Below are 21,526 nucleotides of genomic sequence, written 5' to 3' on the forward strand. Positions count from 1 at the left end.
CCTAAATACTCCGTTGATTGGCAAAAAAACAGACATTGCAGTAAAACGAAACTGGCAAGTGGTTACAAGGACATTTACACACACCTGCATTTTTAAAGCAGAGAAAATTCAATTAGTTTATTATTCAGCTTAACGAAAGCATTTTCTTTTCTAAATTTGGCGATCTACTCAATATTGTTAAGGTATAAATCCTCCAAACGTTATGGACATTTTTTTTACCACATAATAGTATTTTGGACTTAAAAAACCTACACCACCTCCGTTTAGGATTGAACAGAAAACATGAAATAGCGGGTTTCATGGTTAATGCTTATGAGAAGAGAAATTCTTTGTAGACTTTAGAACTAAAATTGTAACCCCATCGCCAGTGTGTACCAAACACTCCCTTTATTTGATCTTATTGGGGTAGGAATAATAAATCGGCAAGGTAATGACACTTCGTGTATGCCATGGGAAACTAAGTTTTTCATTTAAAGTAATAAAATTATTTCATTACTAATTCGCTCCATTGCATGATCAGTAAATTATTTGTGATTTATGATTGATCACATTTTTGCCTTATATCATTATTGTTTAACTCGATGTGAAACAGTTAAATGTATTTTGTTTTATCAGGAGTTTGTCATTTAAAGAAATAAAATTATTTCATTACGAATTCGCTCCATTGCACGATCAGTAAATTATTTGTGATTTATGATTGACCACATTTTTGCCTTATAACATTGTTTCATTATTGTTTAACTCGATGTGAAACAGTAAAATGTATTTTGTTTTATCAGGAGTTTGTCATTTAAAGTAATAAAATTATATCATTACTAATTCGCTCCATTGCACGATCAGTAAATTTATGATTGACTGCATTTTATCATTATTATTTAACTCCAAAGTTGATAATGCTTATATAAGTATTTTGCTTTATTGCTTGATGTTTTTTTTCTATTTATGTACTGACAGTCAATTTTGGTAATATTATTGGCAATACAGTTTTGTATGTGCGCGCACCTGTAAACACTGAATATGATATGTATCCACATTGGCCATAGCCTTCTGGATGGTATGCATATAAACATGTATCCGAATTATGCGTACCATAACCCGTATACCCAAAATGAGAAAGAGATTTGATAAATGTGCAGCCAATCTTTGGAACAGCCTGCCAGTAGAAATTAAACACATTGACTCCCTGACAGTTTTCAAAAAGGCTTTAAAAACTCACCTATTTAAATTGGCGTATCAGTGAAATGATGTGGAATTTTTAACCTTTTAATTCGCGTGTGCAGCGCTTAGAGACTTGTTTTATAATGCGCTATACAAATATTTACATTCATTCATTCATTCATTCATTCATTCATTCATTCATTCATTCATTCATTCATTCATTCATTCATTCATTCATTCATTCATTCATTCATTCATTCATTCATTCATTCATTCATTCATTCAAATGTGATTCAATCTCATTTGATTCCTAATTGAACTTGGAATATAGTTTATTGCACATTTTAATAGAATCTGCAATTTATCTATCACTTTACAAACATATTCTCAAATAGCATGTGACATCAATAGTTTTTTTGTGTTTTTGTTACCCCTCGGTTATGGTATGATGGGTATTCGACCTAATATGACTTTATTTTGTGACGAATATCATAAACTAACCGTATTGTTCATGTATAATTTAATGAAGTCCAACAGTACACTTAACAAACTTACTTGGAGTGTCAATAACACTACTTTGCAAACAAAAGTTATTGAGTCAACAACTTATTGTTCTGTTTAATATACGTTCATACATTTGGTTAATTGGTCCTATGAAAATATTGACATTTGTTACAAAGAACTTGAAACTTAATTTTCTCCGTTTAAATTTGGTTTGAAAATGAGAGTTTTACAGGGGCTAAACCTTTTCGATACACAAAATTTACTTACGACAGTCTCGTTCATCTAATAATTATTTCTAATAAGAAAGTATGTTGTATCATTATAATTAGTGTGGGGTGCATTTCTTGTGGTCATGTTATTGACTCGTCATCTTGTTTTAAGTAAATAGCGATTATATATGCGTTACGTGGGAAGTTACAAAGGCAAAATAAACCAGTATTAAACCTACCCGAAGCAAAATATAGCGACCCCTGGTTACCGGAAATGACGTATATAGCCATGAGCGCTGCCACCAGAACAAGGCCAAAGGTTGCAAAGAACGGTCGGAATCTCATCGTCTTAAGGAGCATGCTAAACAGACACAATGAATAAGATTTGATTAAATTCAATTCATTTATACAATGTATGAAACAATTCTTGAAATGCTGGCTTATAACTGTTATTGTTGTTTAATTTCGTTTCATTTATATGCTTTTCGGTGGATTATAGAGGTGTATTATTGAAAGAAAAATGACATTTCACGTTTCAAACAGTTAATATATAATTTTCACTGATTTGAAATTTAGCGCGCTCTAATGCCCGAATCATATGCAGACGCGCACAAGTCTGGGACAAAATTCTAACGAAGTCATTTCCGAAATGATTCGAAATGTGCCTTTTTTCTAAAAAAGTACAATTAATTGTCATTAACTTAAGTATACAAATACGGAAATTTCAGGATAAGATCAAATACAGATTTTAGCTCGTGAACATAAACTCAGTATTTTTCTCGTGACTTCGCCACTCGTGAAGAAACATTTCTGTACCTACAAGGTGAAATACGAGAGAGTTATTAGTACTGTGTTTTGATCCGGGAGGTTGTATTCGACTCGAGTGGAATTTTGCAGAAAACGAGAGTCGAATACGACAATTGTTGTTTATATAGCTTTAGCAATATTATTCATCGTGATAGGTAGACTAAAATATTCGAACATTAAACCAAAATTACCTATTTTATATCGTTTTGTAAAGTAAACAACACCATCATCGGTCATAATAAAACTGCTATTCGGGTTATTTAAAATCAATATATATATATGTTAGTTCAGATTTCAGAATGAACTTACATTTATCAAGAACTACTTTTAAAGTTTTATAAAAAAAATGGTTGCTTCACATTTTTAACGACACATCGAACAAATCGCTACATTGTTATCCAGTGTTTTCTATAGTATAATTTGAAGACATGTGTCCACTTCATGTAGTCGGAAATCTGGCAAAGGATGTTAATATATGTGCAATAGTTCTACTGGGAATACATAGTGGATATGATTATTATACTATTTTATACAACTTCTTCGCTATATCATTATTAATTTAAAAAAAAGTATTACAATGCCATCATTTAGTTTAACTCATCACTTATCATTCAGTTCAAGGTACACTTTAAATGGCAGTTTCTTCAAATAAAAGAAATAAACAATTTACTTGTTTGGTGCTTAGTAGCTTTCGAAGAAGATGTACCACGAAATATTTCAGTTAACAATCACAGTTTGTGGAATTGTTTGTACTCGTATATATTATTTCCATAGAATAGTATTTTTCTAATTGCCGTTTAGAATCTTGGAAATACGACTGTTTTTTATATGTTTTAACCATCTACCTGTGAATGTTTTAGCCGTCTACATCGCTAGCTGTCCCTGTATTTGAAGGGTAGACAGGACCTCCGAAAGAACACAGTACTTATACAAGTATACAATCGGTTATTATAAGGTAGATTTTACGAGTATCCAATAAACAACTGCGCTGTTCGTTTAATTTACATACTGTGAATGATGTTTAATTTACATAGAGTCAATGATGTTTAATTTACATACTGTCAATGATGTTTAATTTACATACTGTCAATGATGTTTAATTTACATACTGTCAATGTTTAATTTACATACTGTCAATGATGTTTAATTTACATACAGTCAATGATGTTTAATTTACATACTGTCAATGATGTTTAATTTACAAACTGTCAATGATGTTTAATTTACATACTGTCAATGATGTTTAATTTACATACTGTCAATGATGTTTAATTTACATACTGTCAATGATGTTTAATTTACATACTGTCAATGATGTTTAATTTACATACTGTCAATGATGTTTAATTTACATACAGTCAATGATGTTTAATTTACATACTGTCAATGATGTTTAATTTACATACTGTCAATGATGTTTAATATACATGCTGTCAATGATGTTTAATTTTCATACTGTCAATGATGTTTAATTTACATACTGTCAATGATGTTTAATTTACATACTGTCAATGATGTTTAATTTACAAACTGTCAATGATGTTTAATTTACATACTGTCAATGATGTTTAATTTACATATTGTCAATGATGTTTAATTTACATACTGTCAATGATGTTTAATTTTCATACTGTCAATGATGTTTAATATACATGCTGTCAATGATGTTTAATTTTCATACTGTCAATGATGTTTAATTTACATACTGTCAATGATGTTTAATTTACATACTGTCAATGATGTTTAATTTACATACTGTCAATGATGTTTAATTTACATACTGTCAATGATGTTTAATTTACATACTGTCAATGATGTTTAATTTTCATACTGTCAATGATGTTTAATTTACATACTGTCAATGATGTATAATTTACATTCTGTCAATGATGTTTAATTTACATACTGTCAATGATGTTTAATTTACATACTGTCAATGATGTTTAATTTACATACAGTCAATGATGTTTAATTTTCATACTGTCAATGATGTTTAATATACATGCTGTCAATGATGTTTAATTTTCATACTGTCAATGATGTTTAATTTACATACTGTCAATGATGTTTAATTTACAAACTGTCAATGATGTTTAATTTACATACTGTCAATGATGTTTAATTTACATACTGTCAATGATGTTTAATTTACATACTGTCAATGATGTTTAATTTACATACTGTCAATGATGTTTAATTTACATACTGTCAATGATGTTTAATTTTCATACTGTCAATGATGTTTAATTTACATACTGTCAATGATGTTTAATTTACATACAGTCAATGATGTTTAATTTACATACTGTCAATGATGTTTAATTTACATACTGTCAATGATGTTTAATTTACAAACTGTCAATGATGTTTAATTTACATACTGTCAATGATGTTTAATTTTCATACTGTCAATGTTTAATTTACATACTGTCAATGATGTTTAATTTTCATACTGTCAATGATGTTTAATATACATGCTGTCAATGATGTTTAATTTACATACTGTCAATGATGTTTAATTTACATATTGTCAATGATGTTTAATTTACATACTGTCAATGATGTTTAATTTACATACTGTCAATGATGTTTAATTTACATATTGTTTAATTTACATACTGTCAATGATGTTTAATTTACATACTGTCAATGTTTAATTTACATACTGTCAATGATGTTTAATTTACATACTGTCAATGATGTTTAATTTACATACTGTCAATGATGTTTAATTTACATACTGTCAATGTTTAGTTTACATACTGTCAATGATGTTTAATTTACATACTGTCAATGATGTTTAATTTACATACTGTCAATGTTTAATTTACATACTGTCAATGATGTTTAATTTACATACTGTCAATGTTTAGTTTACATACTGTCAATGATGTTTAATTTTCATACTGTCAATGATGTTTAATATACATGCTGTCAATGATGTTTACTTTACATACTGTCAATGATGTTTAATTTACATACTGTCAATGATGTTTAATTTACATACTGTCAATGATGTTTAATTTACATACTGTCAATGATGTTTAATTTACATACTGTCAATGATGTTTAATTTACATACTGTCAATGATGTTTAATTTACATACTGTCAATGATGTTTAATTTACATACTGTCAATGTTTAATTTACACACTGTCAATGTTTAATTAACATACTGTCAATGATGTTTAATTTACATTCTGTCAATGATGTTTAATTTACACACTGTCAATGATGTTTAATTTACACACTGTCAATGATGTTTAATTTACATACTGTCAATGATGTTTAATTTACATACTGTCAATGATGTTTAATTTACATACTGTCAATGATGTTTAATTTACAAACTGTCAATGATGTTTAATTTACATACAGTCAATGATGTTTAATTTACATACTGTCAATGATGTTTAATTTACATACTGTCAATGATGTTTAATTTACATTCTGTCAATGATGTTTAATTTACATACTGTCAATGATGTTTAATTTACATACTGTCAATGATGTTTAATTTACATACTGTCAATGTTTAATTTACATACTGTCAATGTTTAATTTACACACTGTCAATGTTTAATTAACATACTGTCAATGATGTTTAATTTACATACTGTCAATGATGTTTAATTTACATACTGTCAATGATGGATGTTTAATTTTGATCCATATACACCCTATATGTTTTCGGTATCATTTGAAAGGATATTGATTGCCGATTACATGTATATACCTATTATACCTGGTGTTTTCCCTTCATTTCAATTAAACTCGGACATGAAATTGCATATTTTGCATCCCTTCGATGCCTAAACGCTTTCTTGCACAGGAATATAAAGAGTTAAATTTGCGATTTTGTATTATTTTGGTATAATAAGAAGGGGTTTTATTGGCAGAATAAGAATATGTTAAAGTTATACCGATACAAATATAATAAACGCCATCAATTAGACTTCAAAATTACAAAATGAGTAATTCGATTTCTAACTGCAGTTGAAATATTGACCAAAACTACGAATTGCAACAACTTTATCTTAACTATTTCATCGGTAATTTAATTTACATATGTAAAGGCAGTAAGAACTACCCTTCCTAATAATAACAAATGTATATGGAATCACCAGGCACCAAAATATAGCATACATACTAATGAATTGAGTGACTACGAAACAGATCAGAAAACTGAACATGTATGGACATATTCAAATATGGTGAGGATAAATTTGTTTTGATCATTAGTATAATTCAATATTTTGAATTGTTCGTCTTATACATAACGCTTTTTTGACAAATAAATATAGTTTTATGAGTTTTTATCTATGTGATATATTTAACAGTTTAATAAATTTTAAAACAGATGGACGAATGCAATAATAAGGTTTTATGTATTTCTTTCTAATAAGATTGAAAATGAAATGGTGTTCGTCTTCTACATATCTTTTATTACAACATAAACAATATGTTTCATCACGTTGAAATTGATAACGGTTATTTCGACCCGTTTGGATTCGTAAAGGCTGAACAGAAAGTCACAAAAGAATAGTCGTAAGATTTTAGGATATATATCTAAATAATGATCATAACCAATAGGTTTCAAATGCTTTATACAAAACGAATAAAAAGCTTATTTGTACATCGGTTAACTGAAAAGGCACATGATTCGCCGAGAACAATTTCCTAAGGACGGAATTACAATGGGAATGGTCTAGTACCGAAATTGATTGAGGCGGAGATGAAGTTGAAACAGGCATGGTATCCGTTGGCAAAGTACATTGATGGTATTGTAGCTGGGTAGCCATTAACTAAAAATAATCGGACCGTCTATCTTTATATTATGAAAACGGTGTATTCATTGTTTACACTGTTAGATACACAAGCACCATTTCGTGTGGCTCTGATAAAATATATTTGAAGATAAACTTGTTTGAAATCATAGGCAATAACCTGTGTACATTGCTTAAAAAAACGATATGTGAGCTGTTTACTACTATTCGTAATATATGTAGTCACGTTGAACGTCTTTTAAACTAGGCACAAGTTGTTCAACCATGATATTGAGATCAATTTATGTGCTGTTTGTTTATGGTACGATGACTCGACGTCTTATTAAATAGTAGATTTTGACTGTCGACGGTTACCATTATAAGAGTGTGACATATCAGAAAATGAAATGAATACTGCTGCATAAACATTGAAAGAAATAACTTAAGTGGTCCCGTTTCATTGGTCAATAAATATTTTATAGAATCAATTAAATTTCTTCTTCACGTGTATGTTATATATTCATTGCTGTTCTAAGAACAGAACATAAAAGAATCGTCAAGAATTTATCGTCTTTGTTATCAATTTTATAAAACAAATGTATTGAATTAACAGGCAGTAGAAAATAGGAAATAGTTGCAGATGAATATGAGAAATATGATCATATAAGGGGAGCGTGAAAAGTAGAAAAAGTTAAACGTCCTCATTGGACATTGATTGCCTTAAACACGACGTTTCTATTTAACGAAGATAATTAATAAAGTAATGTCTGTTTTTTTTAAGAAATATATATTAACTTGACGGTTGAGTAAAATAATATCGTTTTACATATTTTCTTCGAATTGGATCAAAACATGGATATATAGATATGAAATGGATTTTATCTTCGATGTCTCTTGAATTACAACATAAACAGTTCCTTTCTTTTACCATAAATATAATTTCGGTCTCAAAGTCAACTTCTACTTCTAATAATTTTTATACGGAATCCCAGATTTTAGAAACAGATTTACGCTGAAAGAAACCCAACATCGAAACGTGTACCTCTACGCACTGTAAGTTATGAATTGTTTCCAGAATTATGTTCTGAAAAACCCTTCAAAAAGTACCGGCGTGTATAACACACACCCCCATCTCCCCCCCCCCCCAGGTTTTTAAAGGACTCGGGTTCTTTTTTAAAATGCCCCTATTACTTTCATCATTTATATGTTCATTTATATGTTCATTTCAAATAATTAGGTACTGGTTGAGCTTTAATCTGCCAGTGTTAAACATCTATTAAAAAAGGAAGTTCATCAGTGGTTGGGAATAATCGCCCTGTTAGAGATAGAATCAACCATCTAGGGCTAAATGTTGCTGATGTAGGAAGCTGTCTTTCGATCATTGGTATGAAACCAGAGACAGTGCACATAATTGTAATGTTAAATATATATATATATATATATATATATATATATATATATATATATATATATATATATATATATATATATATATACTAGATTCCAATAAAAAAGCATGACTGCGTGTGTGCTTCAATAAGGAATTAAAGAACCACTTCTTGGGCTTGTATAGAGCATAATGTTTATTTCAAATGGTACATCCTGATGCAAAATGTGTTTTATTTCCGATCGAAAGATACTTGTAACTATTTTTCTTTTTTGTTGTTGTTGTTCTTTTACACAATAGGATCGCATTGACAATAATTATAGGGCTATCCTGCATATACATCTTTATTTATTATGTTTTTCTTTAAAAGGAAGAAATTGCAAGTTGATATTTTTTATCTTTGAATCAATAACTATATCAATTTGAGATTGAACTTTAAAGATATTAAGTAAAAATAATGTAGTTCAACTTCTGTAAAAAGAATGAGATATTTGATTTTTGATAACTTGAATACGATGATTATTTATTATGTGTGATATTTATTTTAATTTGTGATATGGTTTTGCTATCTTATTGAGCTTATCTGTGATAATTTTGCTGATGTACGTACTTATGCAAATGAATATATCGATCTATCTGTCGTATCTACCCGATTTGAATTTTAAAAGTCTACAAAAGAATAACCGTAAGCCTTTCCAACGGTTTATTTAATTTTCACAATCAAATATTGGTTTTCATTCTTTATACAATATCAATTCTCGCTCAAGGGGTTAAACACCTGGTTTAATATTTCTATTTAAAGAGTATTTATAATTGTTTTTTCAGACATATTTTAAATCAGACGTCAGCTAATTGTTATTGTAATGATCACAACTCGTCTATAAACCTTGAATTATACCCATACCATTTGACGATTATTTGTAAACACTCGTGATTTTGAACCATGACCTATGTACTGCAGTCTGTGACTTGCAGAATAATTGTTACACCATCAGATAATGTTTGGTGACTGATCCATTTGTATGCTCTTTTAAAATATTTTATGTTTTGAATTGATATTGATGTATTATAATGCATTTTTAAAAACGTACTTGTTAATTTTAAGGTAATTTATAGAGTTTTAATAAACAAAGTAACAGGAAGAATAGACTACTAGGATAGTGCCGTGGCAAGGCGGATGAAATTTTTGGGTTAGCCGAAGGCTTAATAATTTATGACGATAAATTACTTTAAAATCAACAAGTACGTTGTTTAGGATCCCCTTTTAAAGACAGTGCAAATATTTGAATATTTCCAATTAGAAGGAACAACACAAGAAGCATTGAACAAATCACATACGGGTTTTTCAAAAGCTTAAAGATGCTATAAGTATCCCCTCGAGTGGTAAAGCATATGGGCCTGATGACATTGATAATCGTATTCTACTTAAAGCTTTTGAAAAACTTAGCCAACCCTTGTAGAATACGATTACCAATGTCATCAGGCCCATATGCTTTACCAACCGAGGGGATACTTATAGCATCTTTAACTTCGTGGTGTATGAAAACAATCGAAGCAAGTTAAGCATCACCGGTAATTAAATTAAAGTAAAACTTGTATTGAATCGTCAACGTAGGTCTGAAGGAAAATAAATAATTGAGGATATCAGCCTGGCCTTGGTCGTCTTCAATGACCAGATCATCTAGAGGGTTGTGTAGTTTGAGAATGCCTCGTGATTTTACCGGAGTGATAAATGACTTAAAAGTTGTTCACCAATCCCTGGAACTAAGCTCACTGGATTTGATTTTTAAAGAAAGTGAATCAAAATATTTCGATTTGAAACTCCGCAACAACTTCATTACGCAAGCAGCGAAACCTAGTACAATGTATCGGATTGTTAGTACTGTTGGGAATATCATCATTGATTTAGTAAATTAGTGGCAAACAAATCAACATAAGTATTCCTAAAATGTGACCAATCAGTGTCAGAGAGCTTCTGGCAAACTTGATTATAGTTAGTATTGTAAAATTTCCATTATCTACGACAAATAACCTTATATACCCGTTTAGGGTTTCTATAACCATTCTATTGTTTTGCTCTAGCAATGACTATCCAACCCCACTATGGACTAAGGAGTTCGAGTCAGACACAAATAGGAGATCGATAAGTAACGAAGCCTTTCTTGTCAAGAGCGTTGAATCCGAGATGCTTTGTTCAACGGCCAACTGTTGCAATAAAGAGTTGATTTTTCAACCTGAATTATCGACTTAAGTGTTCAGGCTGAAAGCTCCTTTAATATTAATGTTATCAATGTCGCTTTCACTCGCAAAACCTATAGAGTCTTCAATGAGGCTGTAGTAGTTATTACCGATAGAACACTCCGATTAGTACACATTAGTTACGTATCTATATTTCTAACCAGAGACACATAAACGCATTTAACTCCGAACCATTTCGTCTTTATAAAACTGAAACCGTCACTGGTATACGCGGCAACACCAGCATATGAATATCATTACTGATCACGACGAACTGGAGGAAAACATAAAGCACAAGCAATGTAAAGTGAATCTTGTATTTGTACAAAACGTTTCACATGCCGTTTGACTGAATGTCAAGTTGCAATCCGATCGCATTAAATGATTGAATTTAACTTTGACTGATAAACCGATCGCAGACAATGATAAGTGTGGCGTACGAACCTCAAGCAAGGAAAGCGTGTGCGCAGAACCTCAGACAAGGGGTAAGTTGGCCATACGGACCACAGTCAAATTTTAGGTGGGCGTACAGACCCTTCTTATCATCATAACTATCATTTAAGCATATTCTTTCTAATTATCTGCACCACAGCCATCATCATCACAAGCAGCAGCAGAAATAGCGAGCGAGGTTTTTTTAAAATAATATTATACATTTTTTAGAAAATGACGAACAGTTTTAACTTGAACGAAAACTGGAGTGATATGCTGTAAAATATAGACACATTAAAAAGTTTATTAACAATACATATATTCATTTTGTCCATGAATCTACATTTATCAAATTTTTACATTCACAAGTGGACAAAAATTCAAAACAAAAATCACAATATAAGAAAAAAGAGAGAAATCATTGGACATATTACAAAATCAAAACATTTTTAAACATAGATAAATACATTATTCCCTAATAACAAATATGCGAAAGCGAGAGGACAGTGTGTTTAATAGTATATTTGGCTGCATTAATTAAACAAATGTTGGTACATTTGGTCTTTTTCCAATGTATTTATCTGAATGTGTGTGTTTATTAAAACATTGTAAAGAGGACATTAAATAACAAGGTTTTGCAATTGCAGCCTTATTTGATCAACATTAATATATTTAAATTAAAAAATAGACTTATGTTATCTTAGAGTATCATCAGAAATAAGGTTGAATTACAAAACCTTGATTAACTTCTTCCTCGTGATGAGTATTTCGGTTCTGTATAAATGTATTATGTAATATCGACTTTGACAAAAATAAAAACATTTTTCCATATCCTTCACTTTGATTTAACCAAACATATTGCAAACCCTGTGACTGTAAAACAGTACATACAGACTTTGCCCATGAGTTACGATTTGGCCTTGTTTCTAAATATCTACACATATAAGAGTAACCATGTTAGACATATCTATTATCCTCTAGTTTAATATCTTTTAACCAACATCTAATCTCACCATATATGAAATTATTTTGACTTTGAATTCTAACCCCTAAAAGTTTTTTGTAGAAATTCAGATGAACTATTTCTAAAACCCAGATTTCAGATCGAAAAATTAAAATTGGTAGAATAAATCTATAAAAAAAAAAAAAGAATTTGATATAGATACTGTTGGAAATTCAATAAGATATTAATTTAATTTAAAAAAAAACTGCTTTTGATGCCTGTCCTGCTAGTAATTCATAAGTTTTTGAAAAAGAGCCTCCAATTGTAAAGACAATGCCTAAGTATGTAAAATGGTTAACTATATCTATTTTGTATCTCTTATCTCAACCTTTTTTAAAGATCATTATTTAAGACTTGGTACAGTTTAAACTTAGTTTCCATCTATCATTATACTGTTCAAGTAATATATAACCTTAATTTATTTCATCCTTAAATTCAGCCATATGTATTATATAATCACCATTAAGCAATAAAAAACAATTAAAATGCCAATATCTATGCCTTTGAAACCATTCAACATGCAATATTCTTCTATATGATTTATGTACATTGAAAAAAAAAAACAATCAACGTTCTCATTTTCGTACACCTATATAACAAGAAACATCTTCATTTCCCATTCAATCATTAAGCTAAAGTTTGACTTAGCATTGGAAAACATTGATTTTATTACATGAAAAATATTTCCTCTAACTCATAACTTCAACCAAATTATACTATCAAGTACAACAATATGATCAACCGGGCACATATTTTGCCTAAAGACTACCTGTGCCTCAATATACACAAATATTTAATCTATTATTAATTACTTTTGTGAACAATTTAGCAAATGTACAACACAACTATTATACCTTAGTTGTGTAAACCTTTTTATGTAAAGGAACAATAAAGCCTTCAGACCATGTCGCAGGAAAATATCCAATGTGAAAACAGAGTACACACAAAATTTAAAAAGCTAAATCTATATATACAATACTTAAAACACTCATTTAACAAATAATCCAGCCCAGCTGCTATGTCACAATTCAAATTACAACCTTTACTAAAATCATTATGTGTAAATGAGTCATTTAATTCCACATTCAACTCCCCAATTAAATATCTATCATGAAAATACAAAACATTACCATCAGGTTGGAAAAAAGAGTCTGGACCATTAATGACTTTGAAATACATAAGAAAATCTTAATCTGATAAATTCTATTTGTCATTTGCTTCAACAGAACCTATTCCAATGAAGTTTAGCATTCTCTAACCTTTCTGTTTGTTGTCTATCAGAGTGAATGGGGCGTAATTCGGAAGTTATCAAATTCTGTAAATACTGTTGTGAATAATATGATACAAATGTACTATTTTAGAGTTTAATTCATTTATTTATTATTTATGATATGTGTCAAACTCATAAGATGAAATTGCTATTTATTTATTTGATACAAACATACTTGTTAATACTTTACATGTTCGCTATTTGTATTTCCATACGTAAACCATTACATATTCTATGACTGATTTGATCACGGGTCATGTTGGCCTATTTCAAATATATATTGTGTATAATATTTCCTTTCTTTGAATAAACCGTCTTGTTCTAAACACATTTCTTTTTTCTAACAGTTTGTTTATACAAGCTTCGAGATTCTACTATATTTTTTTCAATCTAATCTTATATGTACATTTTCCTATTTCACAATTTAATCCTATACTTCCTTTCAAAAACCTCAAACCAGACATCTTACTAAAATCTAACAATATCTTCCAATTTCCATTCACAGTCTTGTGAATTGATTCTTGATAAATATTCATCTTGTATATAAGCATCTAGTAAAAGCTTTCCTAACAAACATCAATATTGTCATTTACAGCAAAATCACACACTGAAATTCTTACATGTACTATCATACGTATGAGTGAATTTCAATATATCATATATTATCAATTCAAAAACACTAGTTTCAATGAAATATTCTCTGCATCAACCTAAAACATAATAAGTAAGGCACAAAAAAACATCATGTTCATGTTCAAATATTTTCCTCTCTAATCTTATCTATTGTGTACAAACACTTGTATGCTTTACAAATTGAACATATTATTTTAATATATTATGAATGCAAATCATTACTCTACCACTGTTTATCTTCGATTGTTTTCGCTTTATTTTTTCTGTGTACAACATACGAAGTAAAAATGTCAACATCATAATTAAACCTTTCATTCCTCCATGTGTCAGTAAATAAAACAATGTCATATTCAAAAAGGACGTTTCATTTCCTCACAGTCAAGTTCATTATATTGTTAACTTATAAGGCCCTGTACAACTTGATCTCATTTTGACCTCATCGCTGTCCTACTTCTCGGTTGCTGGCTTCAGATTGGCTGTCTCCGTTCGCGCATAATACATAGTAAACAACGCATCTTACATCGCCATATAAGTTGTATCGGAAAGCATGATTTTGACTCTTTAATTTGTTCGGCTTTTTCGTGTGAAGTATTAAATTGCACAACTATTAAAACATTAGTATGTCGTATTTCTCGTTTTTTATTTTTATAAGTCTCAATAAACTACTCTTCTGCACAAATGCAGCATCTCACACATGCATGGCATCTTTTCGTGCACGTGTTCTTATATGTCTCCCTAAACTACTTCTCTGCGAAAAAGCAGCATCACAATGCTTACACTTGTATGGTTTCTCTCCTGTATGGATTCTCAAATGTGCCTGCAAGTAGTTTTTCAAAGAAAAACAAACACCGCATATTTTACACATGTGTGGCTTATCTCCTGTGTGTATACTCATATGTCTATGTAAACGAGTACTACGCGAGAAAGAAGAATCACAAATATCGCACTTGTATGGCTTCTCTCCTGTGTGTATTCTTATATGAGTGTGTAAGTTACATTTCAGAGAGAAAGCACTATCACAAATGTCGCACTTATAAGGTTTTTCCCCTGTGTGTGTTCTCATATGTCTCTGTAATTGACTTTTAAGGGAAAAATCAGCATCACATATCCCACACTTGTATGGCTTTTCTCCTGTGTGAACTCTTGTATGTGCCTTTAAATGACCTTTCAAGGAGAAAGCAGCATCACATGTCTCACACTTGTATGGCTTCTCTCCTGTGTGTATTGTTGTATGCGCCATAAAGTGACTTTTCTTAGAGAAAGCGGCATCACATGTTTCACATTTGTAGGCCTTCTCTTCTGTGTGTCTCCTGGTATGTGCTTGTAAATGACTTTCTAAAAAGAAAGCAACATCACAAATCTCACACTTGTATAGCTTCTTTCGTGTGTGTACTCTTGCATGTGACTGTAAATAACCTTTAAAAGAGAAAGCCGCATTACATGTCTCACACTTGTATGGCTTTTCTCCTGTGTGAATTATTGTATGTACCTTTAAATGACCTTTCAAGGAGAAAGACGCATTACATGTCTCACACTTGTATGGCTTCTCTCCCATGTGTTTACTCTCCTTCTTTTTCTGAAACTCCATTTTCAAGAAACTCAGGATAACATATTCTACAATTGTATTTCTTCACAGCTGTTTCTTTTTCCTATATCCAAATTACCATCAGAGAGAAAGCATCATCGAATGTATCACATATATATATATATATATCCGGTGTGCGATATTTAACATGTTCTATTGAGAACACTTTTGAGAAAAAAACATGATTACATGTTTTACTTTTACATTAAGTTAAATGTCTATTTCAGTTTCTTGTGAGCGTCATGTACAGAGTTTCTGTGACTTAATCACCGCATGTGTTACACTGGTACAACATCTGTTCTCTGGTTCTGCATATGGCTCGTGAGTTGTAGTAGATCTTCGAATTAAATACTGCTTAACTTTTGAATCTCTAAATTTTGGCGTCAAACGTCTTCAGAACGTGTTCACATGGACCATAATTTTCTAATGTGTACCATTTGCATCTGCGAAAGATAAACACTATTTTACATACACACACAAACACACACACACACACGCACACACAAGCGTGCGCTTATATAACTATATGTGTGTGTATATATTGCAAAATATGGAGTGAGCGGAGCGAAGCCGAAGGCCGAAAGGCTCGCCCAATATTCTGCCGGGCGGTTATAAATCTTCGCGGCATTTTAAATATGAAATAATTGCGAAGATATGTGTATTAAAGTGTTGGTGTTTGTATTAAAATGTTGATAGTTGTATGAAATGTAAGAGCACCGAACGTTTATTTTACTTTGAGTAGACATATTAGAAGTGCACGAGACGTAGACAAGGATTATCCTTAGTATTTACTTTATGATGAGACAAGGGGAGTAAACCACATGTTCACAGTGATAAGACAATATGGTAAACGGAGACAGCACTACATGTATACTAAGGAAAATACTCTACTGTAGAGTAAATTCAAGGCGGAACTTCATCTACATTTTGGAAATACGGGATAAAACTACATGTATACTAAGATAAGACAAGGACTAAACAACAAGTACTGAACTAGATGTACACAAGGGGATCGCACAGACTGAACTACATGTAAACTAGTGATTTACAATGATTAATTACTAACATAAATACGTTAAGACAATTATTAAAATTCATGCACACAAGGTACGGACAAGGATTGAATAACAACTACATGTAGATTATTACATCTAGCACACATCAGGATTGAGATACAAGTTTACAAGGATAAGACATTGCATGAACCTTATGTACACAAAGGGCATACTTAGCCTGAACTACATGTACACTACGGTAAGTTAAAGACAGAACTAGATGTACAATAAAAAGAAACACAGACTAAACTATATATACGCTAGGATAGTTCAAATATTTATATACATGTGCACTCCTGGAATGCGAAAATTGAACTACATGTATAATAGGAGAAAACAAAGACTGAACTATATGTACTATAGGGTAAAACAAATACTGAACTAGATGTACACAAGGATAATTCAATACTGATCTCAATGTACACTAGTGGATGGGAAAGACTGAACTACATGTGCACTAGGCGACAGCAAAGGCTGAAATACATGTGCACTAGGGGAAGACAAAGACTGAACTATATGTAGACTTTGGTAAAACAAAGAATGAACTTTATGTAGTAGTACACTAGCATATGATGAGTCAAAGATAGGACTGAACTACATGTTCAATGGGGGAAGAACAAAAAGAATGCTATACTTCATGTACAAAAATGAAAGACAATAATTGAATTTCATGTCCACTAGGGAAAGAAAAAGCCTGAACTGCGAGTTCACTTATGTAAGACAACGACTGATTTTTATGTACACTAGGGAACGACAATGGTTGAACTTCATGTACACAAGGATAAGACAAAGCCTGAAATACATGTACACTAGAATAAGACGATATGGAAACTACACGTACACTAGGATGTAATAAAGCCTTAACTACATTTACACCAGGGGAAGACAAAAACTGAATCACATGTACACTAGGGAAAGACAATGACTGAACGGCATGTAAACTAGGGAAAGACAATAATATCATTGCATGTATACTAGGGGAAGACAAAGCCTGAACTACATGTAAACCATAGGAAGAAAAAGCCAGAACTACATGTACACTAGGGGAAAACAAAGATTCTTATTGTGAGGTCATGTCAAATTTGTCCTTAAAATTATCAATTTATCCCTTACTTGTATCAAATCTCAGGGCTGACAGACTTGTTTTGGTGTATAGACTTTTACTGAATCTGTCAATGCTCATAGTGCCTTTACTGCTATTGTGTTTACTGATAGTTGTACAAGTAATATATCCCGTAACAACCTATTTTCGACCGCATAAGGATTTTATTCATTTGCATAATAACTGTATAATAGAGATAATAAAAACAAATATCAGTGTGTATCATTTCAAACAATCGTGTATCTTTGAAATAAAATAAAATTCGTAACAATCGCATGTTGTTAACATTATGAACCCGAAATGGCGACTGTCACATGAACGAGTAGTTTATTGGCCTTAACACAACCTGTTTTTGACCATGTCTTTTAACTTTACCTCATTATTTTCAAGTTTGTAATTTTTTAAAACTGGTTTGAATTGCTTAAAAGAAGCATAAATTAAAACTATTTACATATTATTATCATACAGTCATTTTGTAGTTACCACAATATGGACAAATGAATGTTTTACCACTTCTGGTTTTCACATGATAAAGCGGATAAATGCACCCAGCATGAACCCTGGTATCACTGGCCCCACTCTGTATGATCCTCCTATGACCTGCCTAGGCTGCAATATGTATAAAGTAATGTAAACTGAGAGACCATTTATATTGCAATTAAGTTACCTGTCGATAAATATCATCTATTTTAGTTTTAAAAGCAAAATACCCTACTTTTAATGTTGTGCACTATACTTACGGGCAAATAGTGATGGCCCTGGAAGAAATGTAAAATCTTAAAGATGAAAACAACGCCACTTTTGACAAGCGTTTTTCACATTAAATCATTCTAAATCAAAGGTTTAATTTGGCATGATTTAAACATGACTAGTTGGTGTTGTTTCAATCAAAATTGAGTTTTTTTACTTCACATTAAGTTTTCTGATTACTCTGTTGTTAAGGTAAACATTGAGAGTGTATTTTACCGGAAGTCACGTGCAATCCATGAGTTTTACATATTTTCCGGTGCCAGTCGAAAACAGGTTTGGATCGAAAATAGGTTGTTGATAGCTATGCCAAGATACTGAAATACAACACTGTATTTATTTGCCTGATCTTATTTCTAACCCTGCAAAAACCGAAGAGCGGTATTTATGGATATATCATGTCAAACTCATTACACACCACTATATTCACGGTAGTTGTTAACTCAATTTAGTATTATGCTCAAACTTACAGGTGAAAATACCTTTACCTTTGTTATTTTTAACAATGGTCAATTTAGAACTAAGGGACGTTAATCCTAAACTCGTAAACTATATCGCTCTGGTAGCGCTCAACAGTAAATATTGGTAAACGGGTATCAATATAAATTTTGAAAACTTTGTTTGTATGTATGTATGTACTTCTTTAAACCTTGCGGTCAGGGATAACCCGCGAAAGTGAAAGCACTTATTTCCAACGGGGTCCTTTGTGTTTGCTGAAGGGATAGCATGAAAGAGACAGTGGTGGGATACAAGGAAGTACGGGTGCCATACCCTAGCTCTTTTTCGAGAAAAAACCTTAGTTCTTTTACGTGCTCGGTGTAAATCACCGATTAAAGTTCCTGGGTTAAAGCAGGACTAAAAACCCACGACCTCCCGCTCCGTAGCCGAAGCCTAACCACTAGGCCATGGAGACGGTTACTAGTATATACTATATAATGGCCCATTCCGGAAACTTTATATAATTTCAAATCTCGAATTCGATATACATAGGGGATATTATAATAGGACACTCATCTGGTGACCTGTATCACGTCTCGTTCGGTGTGTAAACATGTATCCGTCGAGACCGCAGGTGACCGTTCAGCGTTTGTCGACGTCGTTGGCATTGTCAACATGATAAGCAGCATTGTGTGTTATGCAGGCTACAATCCTTTGTTGGTGAACAGCAGCAGCTCCAGCAGACAATTTTGGTGAACCTTCTTGTACACACGTCCATTAATGTGAAGTAAAATCTGTTACAGTGTTTTCAATAAATCTACGTTTCCAATACGAATAGTGGCTGTATTATGTGTTGGGCCCATCACGACTTAATTTCTGTTTAAAGGTCATAAGTGTCATAATAAGTATACAACTGTCTTTGGTTTAAAACAATATTGAGTATACCAGTATTCACAGCGCTGCCCTTTTAAACGCGAACGATAGGCAAAAGACTAACTGGTACACTATTTTAATATATCATATAAATCCGGCATGTTATATTTATATATAGGGGAAGTAATCGCTGTGAAGAATTCTGTACACCAAGGTACTCAAGTGTTGCCTGCTTCATATTTTATTGTTGTCTGTTACCTTGTTATGGTATTGTTTACAACAATACAAGCATTTTTTTAAATTCACAGACTTCCCGAAAGTCGTCGGTCCGACGGACATGACCGGCAAATTTTGATCCGGTCCGATGATTTCTGAACAAAAATCGGTCCGACTGTCCGGCTATTTTTTATTCTCGGTGACCGGGTTTTAGCATAAAATTCCGGTAACCGGGTTTTAGCATGAGGGCCTTAGAAAAACGTTACACAAGTTTTCATTGGTCGCTTTCGGCACAGTGCCCGTAGAAGAACCAATCGGTGCGCATGTTACATATTGACAGTCATTTGCGCAGCAAACATGGCTTCTCTAACATTTTACGAATGCTAGTGAAATAAAGAGAAAATTTTCAATCGATGAATGCTCTGAAAGGAAAATGAATATGAAACGAAATGTCATGAAAGAATTATTTTGTGAAATGGCAAAGAAATAGGAAATGACTCGTTATTGACAAAGAAAAGCAAGTAATAACCTGCGATGATGATGGTGAAACTCAAACCTCTAGAAACTTTGCTGGTAGGCAATTATTACTTCTATCTTAAAAAAATAGCTCTACCTATAAATTTAAAAAAAAAATTTAATTCTGTACAAAAAAACTAAATCCATAATAAGGTATAAAAGTGTAATCTAAATTCACCACTGTAATATAATATTTGGCATGTTGTGAAAGGCATTTTATTTGTGAAAAAACCCCATTATTTTATTGATAAAAGTTTATTTGTACATCCACTGTCCATGATATATTTTGTATTTTAGGCAGAGTCTAGATGTGCCTGCATATAATCGAACATACTACACCAGAACCATTGGCATCACAGGAGGTTGTCACCCTGTCCAACACTGAAAAAAGTCCTTACATCAGGCTCTTGCAATGGAGATTTAACACTCTGTGACAAACAGGACTTAAACCCTGATTATGATGAGAAGTGTTTTGAATATCAATATGAACTTTTGAATTTTGACAGAGTGATGATTTTCATAAGAGACATACTATAAAGCCTTTATAAAGAAATAAGCTGCTATTGATGAATAAACCAATGTTATTA

At 31.6% G+C, this 21,526-nt stretch overlaps 2 long non-coding RNA genes across 3 annotated transcripts; one reads left to right on the plus strand and one right to left on the minus strand.

Moving 5' to 3' along the window:
* Positions 1–16,002: 16,002 nt before the first annotated feature.
* On the minus strand, positions 16,003–19,396 carry LOC128222780 (uncharacterized). Of its 2 annotated transcripts, XR_008259225.1 has the most exons (4): positions 19,367–19,396; positions 19,116–19,213; positions 18,660–18,758; positions 16,003–16,435 (listed from the first exon to the last, which is right to left on the minus strand). It is a non-coding gene; the product is annotated as an uncharacterized LOC128222780 (long non-coding RNA). The 2 variants fall into 2 exon arrangements; XR_008259224.1 differs by lacking the exon at positions 19,367–19,396 and having other exon boundaries at positions 19,116–19,357.
* Positions 19,397–20,632: 1,236 nt separating this feature from the next.
* Positions 20,633–21,526, plus strand: LOC128224889 (uncharacterized). Its single transcript, XR_008259568.1, has 2 exons — positions 20,633–20,996; positions 21,237–21,526. It is a non-coding gene; the product is annotated as an uncharacterized LOC128224889 (long non-coding RNA).

Source organism: Mya arenaria, chromosome 17 (genome assembly GCF_026914265.1).
Source record: "Mya arenaria isolate MELC-2E11 chromosome 17, ASM2691426v1".
NCBI classification, from domain to species: Eukaryota; Metazoa; Mollusca; class Bivalvia; order Myida; family Myidae; genus Mya; species Mya arenaria.